Source organism: Tasmannia lanceolata, unplaced genomic scaffold, assembly GCF_043159265.1.
Source record: "Tasmannia lanceolata isolate RefF3 unplaced genomic scaffold, GAP_Taslan_0.1 ptg000025l, whole genome shotgun sequence".
Classification (NCBI taxonomy): domain Eukaryota; kingdom Viridiplantae; phylum Streptophyta; class Magnoliopsida; order Canellales; family Winteraceae; genus Tasmannia; species Tasmannia lanceolata.
The window spans coordinates 3,437,858-3,450,284 of record NW_027518702.1 but is presented as its reverse complement, the minus strand read 5'-3'; the positions used below and the strand labels follow the sequence as shown (position 1 = coordinate 3,450,284).

Below are 12,427 nucleotides of genomic sequence, written 5' to 3'. Positions count from 1 at the left end.
GCTCGTGACCTGCAGTAGCGTCGATGAGCTGATCGATCTTTGGGAGCGGGTAGCTGTCCTTCGGGCAGGCCTTATTCAGGTCTGTAAAATCTATGCAGGTCCTCCACTTCCCATTAGACTTCTTCACCATCACCACATTCGCGAGTCAGTCCGGGTACTGGATCTCGCGGATGAAGTCGGCCTTCAGAAGCCTTTCCACCTCTTCTCTGATGGCCCTTCGCCTCTCCGGTGCAAAGTGCCTCATCTTCTGTTTTACGGGCTTGCAGGTCTGATCAACCCCGAGCTCATGGGTGCTAATTGCAGGGTCGATGCCGGGCATGTCTGAAGGAGCCCAGGCAAAGACATCTGCATTGGCTCTGAGGAACTGAGCAAGATCCTGCTGCGCGGCCTCTGACAGGGCAGAGCCGATCTGGACAACTCTCTGGTCGTCATCGCTGTACAAAGGAATAGATATAAGGTCCTCGGCCGGTTCGTTTACTATGATCTGGGCTTCATCCCTTAGATCAAACAGCTCGATTGGCAGAGACTCGGACGCATTCTTCCCTTTCAGTGCCGCTGCATAGCACTGCCTCGACTGGGGCTGATCCCCTCTGTTTTTCCCTATACCTCCTGGTGTAGTGAACTTCATCTTCTGATGATAGGCGGAGGGAACAGCTCGGAGGAGATTCTGGCCGGCGCGTCCCAGGATAGCATTGTAGGCCGACTTGGCCCTTACCACCAAGAAGTTCACCATGGCGAAGGACTGGCAGGGCGGCTCCCTGATAAGAACTGGAAGCTCGATCTGCCCTTCAACTTTGACAACTTCTCCGGAGAACCCGAACAGATCAGAGTTGGCCGGCTTCAGACGGTCAGTTCCGATCAGCATCTGCTCGAAGGCGTGATAATAGAGGATGTCTGCGAAGCTCCCGTTGTTGACCAAGATCTTCTTCATTTCCCAGTTCGCCACCAGCATGGTGATGACCAGGGCATCATCATGCGGGAGGATCAGGCCGTCGAGATCTGCATCTGAAAAGGATATCTCGTTCTCTAGCCTGGCCTTCTTACTGCAGGTATGGACGGCGTTGACCTGCCGGGCATAAGTCCTGCGGGCTGATGAAGAGGTTCCTCCAGCGGCCGGCCCTCCTGAAATGGTACCAATAACACCATGAGGTTGAGGTTGAGGTACCTGAGGAGGGGGGCTGGCCGGGGCAGGAGCTTGGATGCGGTCGCCCAGAGGTTGAGCGCCCCGGGGGCTTCTGCCTCTGTTCCTCGGCTTGTCCTTGCGCTCTCTTCTGTTGTCAGTATTTTTTAAGTACCTTCCGAGGTACCCTCTGCTGATCAGCTGCTCGATCTCCTCCTTCAAATGAATGCACGCATTGGTGTCATGGTCGTGGTCCTTGTGGAACCTGCAGTACTGGGACATGTTTCTCTTCCCCGTCGAGGTTTGCCTCTCCGGCCACCCGATGAAATCCTCTTCCCGAATGGCTGCCAGGATATGTGCTATGGACGCGGTCAGCCGCGTGTAATGCTCTCTCGGGTGGGGGCTTCTCCCCTTTCGGGAAGGGCTTCTCTCCTTGCGGGAAGGGCTTCTCTCCTTCTTCTGAGATTTATCATCCCTACGCTGCTTGGTAGGGTTCTTCTCCTCAGGCCTTCTCCTGCTAGCAGAGTCCAGGGCGGCGAGAGTTTCCTCCACCGAGATGTACTCCTCCGCCCCGGCCATCAGGTCTGCGAGGGACTGCGGATTGTGCCGGGCCACTGCTCGTTTGAAGTTAGTTGATCGGGCGCCGGCCAGAAGGGCATTCGTGGCCGCGGAGGGATCCAGGTTGGGAACCTGAAGGGCTTCCCTATTAAAGCGACCAACGAACACTTTCAAGGCCTCATCATCTCCCTGCCTGAGGGCCATCAGCGAAGCCGTCGTCTTCCTGGGTCTTCTGCTGCTCATAAAGTGACGGGCCAGGTCGTCCCCAAAGTCATCGAAATTGTCCACGGACCTGGGTTTGAGCCGCGAGTACCAGTCCCTCGCGTCTCCAGTCAATGTGGTGGGGAATGCCCAGCAAAGGAATCCATCCGACGCCCCGTGGAGGAGCATTGTAGTCCTGAAAGTCTCCAAGTGGTCCACGGGGTCGGTGGTCCCGTCATATTGCGAAATCTGCGGCATCTTCCAGCCCGCGGGGGCTGCCGCGCTGAGCACTCTGTCCGAAAATGGGGGAGCGCTTGTGAAGATCCGGGAGGCAGGCCGGCCCTGCTCTCTGGCGAGCTCTTCAATCCGGTGGTCGATCTGCTGGATCCTTAGTAACATCGGGTCGTCTCTCTTCTCTGCCCGGTGGACGGGCCTTTCTCTTCTTGCCGGGGGGCTCATAGCAGAGCCGGATTGACTGGCCGGACTCCCTCGCCGGTGCCGCGATCCTTCTCCGTGCGTGGGGTCTCTCCTGCTGCCATGCTTTTGTACGGAAGGAGATCGTGACCGGTGATGTAGGCGAGGCTCGGGGCGCACATGCTTGTCCCGGGAGAGGTGATCTCGTCTTGTGGAGTGACGAGTCTGATCCCGGGGCAGGGGCGTGTGCTCTCTGCGGGAGCTTCCCCTCCTCTGGGTGGGCTGAGAAGCCTCGACTGGGTGCTGCTGGAGTGCGGGGGCCGGATTCCTGAACTGCACAATCACAGCGGTCATTTCTTGGAAAAGGGTCCGCATCTCCCTTGGGGTCGGGGTAGGGTCTGAGCGGTCCGAGCGAGTCGGACTTTGCTCCCCTACCGCCCCGACCTCTATCTGCGAGGCCAGTCGCTCGCTTCTTCCTTCGCGGGGGGCCGTAGCCTGGGTTGTCTGGGAGGTTGACACGTGCTTTCCGGTCTTCCCTACCATTGCTTGAGTGAGGTTCCGAACAGCTTTTTGTTCCGGGGTCCCACGGATGGCGCCAAATCTGTTAGGTCTAAAATTGGTAACAAGTTATGGTAGGGCCGAAAGGGCTGATCTGGCAAGCCACAGCTGAAGGGCTAATGGAGTCCTGCGCTGCACAAGGGCACAGACAAGGATACAAAGGGTCAGAAGACCAACCCGGATTGGTGCTCCGGACGGGCGCTTCGACACTCAAGTCAGTATGAGCAGGAGTGCAGAGCAATGTCAGAGCAAAAAGCTTAGGGTTTTGATCTCAGATCCCTCACCTTAGCACAAATGAGGGCTATTTATAGTGATCCTGAGCCACCTGTCCAGGACAGGTGGTAGCCCCTGTATGGACCAGGTTTCATACCTAGGAGGGGCAGGTGGAAGTCCCCGATTAGTCCAGGTGTCATACCTAGCAGGGACAGGTGTTGGCTTTGCAGTGGTCCCTGTAAGGGCCACGTGTCAACAACCGATTGGTTGCAGATTTTGGACCCCATCAAAGATAAAAGAAGATATAAAGGTGAAATGAAGCTATCCTTGATAGCTTCACCGAGATTCTCTAATATTATCCAAGTTTAGTAAAGTCTTCTGTAATTTTGTCAGGTTAGAGGGTTGTTTCACATAATTAGTCGTGGCTCAGGAGGGGCTTTCTTTTGTGTTCTTTCAAATGTTTGATCTCTTTTAGGAGAATTTATATGATGGGTGGCCGTGAAAACACGTGAAGTCTAAAAAGGTAGGTACAGCCCACCTTTTTTTATGATCCAAACCGTTCTTCTGTTTGGGCACAACGTTAATAGGTTGTGCCCCAAAAATCATTTCCATAGGATGATCCTAACCCTCCTATCTGTAGAAGATTCACGTGTTTGAGGCACAACCTATCAGAGAACAAAATAAGCAACTATATTTTGTTTATATTAAAACTATAAAAACAAGCATATGCATTCTTCACCAAAACCATTTTTTTACATCTGGAACTAACATTAGGAATTGTGTTTTCTTTTCATAAAAATAATATTGGGGCTAGAAATGAAGGCAGTTTCGGTCTCACAATCAGTTATCAAAATCCAAAAGAAACAGGGATAAATGAAAGAAAAAAGAGGCAGTTTTGGTTTATCAAAATCCAAAGCAAATAGTGCCTAAAGCCGTAAACGAAAGTAGAAAGAGATAAAATAAAAAACAAACAGTGCAAAAAAGAAATTAGAGAGAGTTAGCTAGAGAGATTGAGGGAGGGTGTTATCTTCCAAAAACTTAAACAATACCATTTACAATAGATATGTCAGAAACACCACATCTTATAGAAACTTACAGAACCGATTTTCACTTTCCAATTCTCTGCAAAGGCACAACAGTTTGTGAGCTTGTCTGTGGATCTGAGAGAGATTAAAGGCTAGAGAGAGAGAGAGAGAGAGAGAGAGAGTACTTAAAACCATTGGGGAAGATAGAATAGCTGACATTACAGACAAGAAGGCACGTTTTTTGCCCTGTATTGAGTCTTGTATAGAGGAGATTTACGAAGGGAAATGATTTCAGCACAAAAATGTTTTGATACAAGACGCTCATGTTTCTTGTCTTTTAGCATTTATTATCTGGTAAGTGCTTTTTGGGTTTCTACAGCTTTTTAAATCTGAGAAATTATATGATGCTCACTGTCAAAACAAAGGGCGGAGAGAGAGAAACCCCCGCACTTGATTTCCGATCAAGCTAGCAAAAAGTCAAACAAGGCAGCTTTTGTTGGATCGGAAATCAAGGGTGGAGGGGTTCTCTCTGCCCTTTTTATTTTGACGGTCGAGCATCATATAAGTTCTCAATCTAAGAAATTATCAATAAACTCAATTAGAGGTGCAAAAGGTGAGTGGTGGAAGAGGGACCAAAGGCCATATTTATGTAAGTAAAGAAAGCTCCCATCAAGCTTACTAAACTTAGCCAAATACGTTTCCTTCTTGGGGACAACTTTAGCAGTAAGCTAGAGACAAAATTTGAGCACAAGAAACTTTTGAAACTGTTTGCACACCCACAAATTCAAGAATTGCCTAATGCAAGGCCACAATATTAGAAACTCATAACATTCTCCTACTTGGCCTGTATGGGCTTTTCATTCTTATATCATACTATGACATTCACTGTATGTAACGGTTTTGCAAACATTCCTTTCAGTGAGTGTACTAACAACAGATCATGTCATCATTGGACTATTAACTCATCCCAATAACCTCCCCATGGTAACATAGTTAGTATCCTCACCAACACGAATGAGTCTTTCGGCACAATTTTGTTTCTTTGCTCAAATTTGAACTTAGCCGTCCCTATGCAGGACGTAGATCAGATCGGCCGACCAATGTATAGGTATGCCACGAGTAAGTTGGTCATGGTAGAGAATAGAGCGGAAGTGACACACTATTGTCGAGGTTGTCTCTAATATTCCCCGTGGTTTTCCCATGTGCATGGAAGTTTGGTTATATTAGTCTCTAACACCCCTCTAATATTTGCTATATTATGAGTAAGATAAAGGTACTTTCGTTGTAAAAAATCCATATACAGTTGAGGCTCTAATAATTAATATTGTTGGTGACCACATTTTATATAAAGAGTTAGCGAGTATTAATTAATTATTAGATAGGTGTCCATCAACTCCGCCCTTTACCCTTAGCCATGCGTGGCACTTCCTTTATCCAATTGTTTTACTTTGGCCTCCCCAAATTTCCGGTGCACCAACTTTTATGCTATTAGTCTGGTTAGAAATAAACTCGGCAACTTCATATACTACTACCGCCAGGAGGGAATCTCCTTGGTGATTTTTGTTATTATTTTTATATACCCATGTTATGCTGTATTGAAGATAAAAGAAATTCCTCTTAAATAAAGACAAAATTTTGTTTCGATGAGACAATTAGAAGCACTAGTAAAAAAATCCTTAAAATCTCTCCCTCGCTAGGGACTACTTGAATGTAGGAAAATTTCTTATTTGAAAACTTCTTGAAAAATAAATTTCCATAATTTGGTTAACTCATTTTTCATGGACTTTTCTTTACAAAATTTTCTTTTCCTAGGTCCCATCACTCCCCTGAGTAGAATCTTGCTCATTTTAAAAACCAAGAGAAAGTTCACACCTCTCTCTCTCTCTCTCTCTCTCTCTCTCTCTCTCTCACACACACACACACACACACAAACTAACTACATAGATGTATGGGAAGCTGACACGTGGCATGTGGAAGCTCAAAGGAGGTAAGGGCAAAAGGATTATTTCAACTTAGAACCGTCTTAGTGGGATAAACATGGAAATTGATATTCCAGAAAACGAGCCTAATTAGAAAAGAATCCCAGAAAGGAAAGATTCTAAGGCTCTAGACTCTAGTTTTGAAAATGGGATAGAGCTCGAGGTACATAATACATTCATAATCACACATTCTCTAATTCTCTCTAACCTCACATCAGCTCGTACTGTTGCCGTGTATGGCTTAGGTATCATGTAATCATTGAAACTTGACTGTGAGATTAGTTTTATGTAGTGTTTTGTTGTCAAGCTCCTCGGAGAATAGTGGTAGAGAGAGAGAGAGAGAGAGAGAGTGAGTTCCCAGGGAAATTCAAGCAAAATTTGACCTTTTTTGTGGATTTTGGCTTGAATTTTATAGGAAGGTGATTAGGGTGACACATCAACAGGCATGCAATTATTAACTAGGAGACATCCCCCGGAATCTCCTGAAAGTTAAATGCTACATTGGAAACCAAAGAACCAACAAAAATCCCTAAGCCTCCCTGGCTTTCGTGCAACCAAACACAACCTCACAAGATATCAAAGTTTACGGGCTTGAGGCCTTGTTTGGACTTGCAGGAATTTTCTAGAAAAGTTTGAAAAGGAAAAGTATTTCTAAAATTTCCTACTTTTTACACACGAAAACAAAAAAAAAAGATAAATTGAACCAACCCTATTCAATTTTTATTTAGAGGGACTATTACTTTCTGATGATATCCCTCTAAATTAACAATGTTTGTATCAAGTCATTCTAAATCATAGAAAGAAAGCAAAGAAAATTTCCTAAGAAATTTTTTTTCCATCAGAAATGTTTCTCTTGCAATCCAAACAGGTAGGAAAGATCCCGTCCATATCAATGGTGACAATCAATTCTAAAGCCCTACATGGGCTCATCTTTACGCAATCAAGACCGTTGACTTTTTTTTACATCATGAGGCGACTCACATGGTCTTGGTCCCACGTTGAATGGCAATCTCATACGTAAGATAAAGAACTACGTAAATAGAGGAATTTCTAAAAAGGGCAAAAAAAAAAGGGCAAAAAAAAAAAAAAAACTTAGAGATTTGTGGTGATTTGGGAGGAATTTTCGGAGTGGAGTTGCTCCACAAAAAATGAAAAGCCTATGGCATAGTGGGTCCAATCATTGGTTGATCTCAACCGTCCACTTGATGAGCCTAAAAACTAATAATCATTAAATTCAAACATCTAATAATGTGTGTTTTTCATTGGAAGACCAAAATAAGTCCTCTTATACGTGTGTTTTTTAGTTGAATGATTGCCTCTATTATTTTTTTAGTCATAAGAGATCCAACGTAAGGCCTCTCAGATGAACAGCTTGGATCAATAAAAATGGGACCCACTATACTCTTGCATTTATTTCCTCCAGTTTTTCTATCATTTTTTTTCTGGGGGATGATAAATTTGCACCCCATGTAAGATAATTCGCACCCCTCAAACGTGAATAGCTCTCAATCAAGCAGATACACCTTACCTTAGAAAATGGTACGCTCGTGAGCATTAATAGCTTTCCTCGGATTCGACTCGATATTTGAGGGAAATGAGATTTTTTTCCTTTTTTAGCACATTTAAAATACATTCACGCTTTCACTAAAAACAAATTAAGAGCGTTACGAATCTATGGCTATTTTGTAAAATTACAAATATACCCCGTGAGATTCGTGGTAATTATGTGTTTATTCTCCTAGCACACTACAATGGAGAGTTGTATGGTGGGAAGATGAATTGCTCTTGAAAAAGAATTTGTTGATTCTCTCCGAATTGTTTGGCTTGTACATATGATGATTTACTTCATGGCCAGGGCTCTAATTTCATATTTCGAGTTAAGAAGATGTGAAAGCATGTTTCTCTCTATAAGAATGGTGCATTCTGAGGTCTGACATATTTCAATCTCTTGCTCATACTTACCCTTTTTTGCTACAAAATTTTGAGTTGATCAATCACATCAGAACCGTGAATGCTATTACGAACTCCAACTTGTGAGAAAGACACCGGCGACGACTCTAGTTGTCACCAAATGATCGGTTAGTTACAAAGTAGCAACATTAATGTGGTTGTTTAGTACAATTCTATAACAATTAGGTTTTTTTCATATTGTTTTCTTTGTAAGAAACTTTCCTAATAAAAAATTTAGGAAGGTAATACGAAGACGCGCCTTTATTAGTATTATCTTTACTAACTAGCATTGCGATGCGTCCCTATCGTTGGGGCGTTTCATTTTCCCGCGTTCTATTTCTTTGGACTTAGAGTGGGCATGAAACAAATTTTACACCCATTTTCCTCTTAAAAATGAGCATAAAATTTGTTTGATGCCCATTTTACATTGCAAGAAACAGGGCCTTTATAAAAAAAAAGGGTATTTTTGTCATTCAAAAATGGTTATTTATGTGGTCTTGTATAGGGTCGCACCATTTGAAAAAAAAATAGAGAATCCTCTAAAAATGGGTAGGTCTTCCTAGCTGTCTAGAAAATGTTTAGCTCTCTATACTTTATTTATACACTCACCCTCACTCTGAAATCTGTTCATAGTTCATATCCTCCATGGCCTCCCCTCAAGAGCGTAAGGACATGGTCTACATGGCTAAGCTAGCTGAGGTCGTCGGGAGGTATGAGGACACAGTAGATTTCATGACGGAAGTTTCTAAAGACGCCATCACCGGATTGACCCGCAAAGAGAGGAATTTACTCACCATCGGATACGAGAGCTTGATCGCAGAGCGGATGGCATCTTGGCAGATCCTTACATCAGCCAAGCGCAAGGAGGAGGAGGAGGACGGGGCGGAGGATGATCAAAAGGTGGCATTGATCACCAACTTCCTGGAGAAGATCAAAACAGAGATCACTAATATTTGTTACGAAGTTGTGATCCTTGCCGATGAGTATCTCATCCCTTCATCAAACGGGGGACAATCAATGGTGGGTTATTATAAGATGAAAGGAGATTTTTATCGTTATCTTGTGGAGATTAATACAGGCTATAAGATGAAAGTGGCTGCTGTCAAGTCCCTCAAAGCTTACGAGACCGCTTATGAAGAGGCGGGGGTGGTTCTGCGGCCGGAAAATCCGATTCGCTTGCGCGTAGCATTGAATTTCTCAGCCTTTTGCTATGAAATTTTGAGCATGCATGAAAAGGCTTCCAATATAGCTAAGAAAGCTTTAGATGAAGCTATTCCCAAGCTTGATACTGCTCAAATGAGTGAAGATACTACTCTGATCATTCAGTCTTTGAAGGACAATCTCACTATAGCAGATGGTGAGACTACAGAGGAGGATTAAGGCAATGCTTAAAGCAATGGTGACTCAAATCAAAGCTTTTAAATAATTACTTTGCTATTAGTGGTGTGTGGAACATTTCTTATATCATCATGGTTGGAAGAATCTCATATATTTCTAGCTTAGTAAAAATTACCTATTTTAGCTAATCTCTTTATTATCTCATGATCCCACGTACGTGGGCGATGTTTACGTGTGTGTTGATCGGTTGTCCGACCAGGTAGAGCGCAGAAACCTGAGAATTTTGGCGGTCGATCATAACTATAATTTTTTTTTTTTTTGCTCAACTTTGATCTTAGCCGCCCATCTGCAAGAAATCGATCAGATCGGCCAACCAATGTATATGTATGCCACGTGTGAGTAGGTAATGGGTATGGCATAGAGGGAAAGTGATCTCAAGACACACTCTTGTCGGGGTTGTCTTTAATATCCCTCATAGTTTTGCCATGTGTACGGAAGTTTGGTTATATTCATCTCTAACATCCCTCGTATATTTGTCATATTGCGAATAAGACAAGGGTATTTTCATTATAGAAAACCCATATACGGGGCTCTAAAAATTAATATTGTCGGTGGCCGCATTTTATATAAGATATTAATTATCGTAATGATCAACTCCACTTGTTGCCCCTAGACACGTGGCACTTCTTTCTTCAAACTCTTTGTTCTTCCCATGCTCACGTTTCTAGTGCACCAACTTTTATACCATCGGTCTGGAAAGAAATAAACCCAGCAACCTCATACGGCTATTGTCAGGAGAATCTCCCTGCCCGCATCTACCATTAGTGTACTGCCATTGTCACGCCAAAGTCCATGATAAACTGGAGAACAAAAGCCATAGAGCATTGAGAGAGAGGCTCAATACCTTCTTTTTTATTGTCTCTACTTCGTGGTAAGTTGAAGAATAAAAAGTAGCTCGAAATGGTACAGAAGAAGGACAGGCCTTCTCTTCTTGCCTATAAATTCTTAATTTGTAATGTGCATCGTACAGTAGTCATCGAAAATCATGAAATAGCTAACAGCTTTAGGTTTTAGTTTTTGAAAAATATTTCCCAAATGTCTCTGATCATGATTACTTTTTCTAGTAAAAATCTTTTAAGAATAATATTTCATAACAGTTGGTTTTTTCTGAAAAGGCACCGATAACCTGATAAAGAGCATTTTTGTTAAAAGGGAAATAAGGTTTTGGAGTAGACAAACATGAACTAAGGTACAACCTTTCTTGCAAACGAATCTTTCAGATCATGTTTGGCAACCATTAAAAATTATTCCTTGGAATTATTCCTGGGGCGGCTAGTGAGAGATGGCCAACACGGAGAGAATTGAAAGGAGTAACTGTATCTTATGTATGGGATGTCAGATCGACATGGGACCAATAATACCTTATGACTCTACGTAGTATTGAAATAGAATTGCGGTCCTTAGAAGAGAGACTCGTCGTTGTACTTTCTTGTACTTTATTACATTTTACTTCTTTAATGACTTCACTATTATAGACATGTGCGACAACACATATCACTATGTGTTCGATATGATTAAGCCATTATAGATGAATTTCTTGTTGGTGCGATGGTTTCTAAGTACGTACTCGTGCTTATTCTGACATTTCATCTTAAAATTTCATCATTTACATATGTTTACATACGTCTTTGTGATTGTAGAATATTTCCATCCACACCAAAACCAAAATATTTCCATTTCCATTACACCCGAATATTAAAACCTTAGTTTTTATAATTGTACCATCTCATCTTGTATTTTATTATTTAAACATCTATCAAAAGTTATTACATCTCCTAAAATGCTCTCATAAGCCAATTAAAACAGAAAAGACAAGTTGTGTTTGTGCAATTATGCAAACATGGTATTGCCAATATCAGTAGCCTTTTTAAAAGGAAGTGGTATATCCGTCCCCTTTTCTTCCTCAGGTCACCCCCTCCATTATGTATGCATGACTATTCCTTTTACACCACAAGGGGTAGCCCAAAGAAGAAAAAGGGGCAAATATATCATGAACCTTTTTTTAACGGTACAAACTGAAAGACTTAAAGAATTTTTTTTAAAAGACAACTGTTTTAAACACATTTTTTTAAAAGTCTAAATTTTTTAGCTAAATTATGATTCAGGAAAGCAATTAGAATGTATTCCACATTAGGGACTTCCTGCTAAAAGCCATTGCTTTTTTGTTGGACGTGAGATTAAAATTTAAACCCAATCTCAATGCTAAAAAACAGTTCAATCAATAGGGAAAAAGTTACAATGTCAAAACTGTCTATTAGGTTCTCAATCTTCCAAGGAAACAGGGAAAATTAATGAATGGCTAATGCTTTCTAATATAAAATAGAAACAGAGAGCCCCACATTAAGGAGATTCAAAACCATTATCAACCTTGCTTGCACTACAGCAATGAACTACATCGATGAGAAAGAGCATGCAGTTCAAAATAACTAAGGTAATGCCATGTTTGGCAGCCATGAAAATTTCTTCCATGGAATATTAGTTTATCAGGTGATGAGAGAGAGGAAGAAGGGAGAGGGAGAGAATTGAATAAGGCACATGGTTTAAAATTTCGGTTTCGGTAACCGTTTCAGACCCCACCGGCGAAATCCGAAATTTTGGTAATTTTGATCCAAAATTTGGTAATTTTGTTCGAAATTTCGGCCAAAATTTTGCAACACTTTTAAAAAAATAAAAAAAATAATGGCATTTAATCAAAATTTCGGACCGAAATTTGATAAATGGCGAAAAATGAAAATTTCAGTTTCAGTCCGAAATTTCGGATTTTGGTCGAAATTTAAAACCATGGTAAGGCATGAGTGAGGAGTGGGTGAGAAGTGGCCCAAAAACAGGGATAAGAAAATTTATACTTAAAATAGAGTTTTTATTTTCCCTATTATGTTTACCCACTACCACCATCTTCTCACTAATGCCCCCTCAATTTTGTCCCTCTCCCACTCTCCTCTCAACATTTGGTAAACTAATATTCCATGAAAAAACACTCATGGTTGACAAACATGGCCTAAATGAATTTC

General features: G+C 42.4%; 1 pseudogene; it reads left to right on the top strand.

The window, feature by feature from the left end:
* Positions 1–8,663: 8,663 nt before the first annotated feature.
* LOC143858264 (14-3-3-like protein B pseudogene) lies at positions 8,664–9,398 on the top strand (annotated as a pseudogene).
* The last annotated feature ends 3,029 nt before the right edge of the window (positions 9,399–12,427 follow it).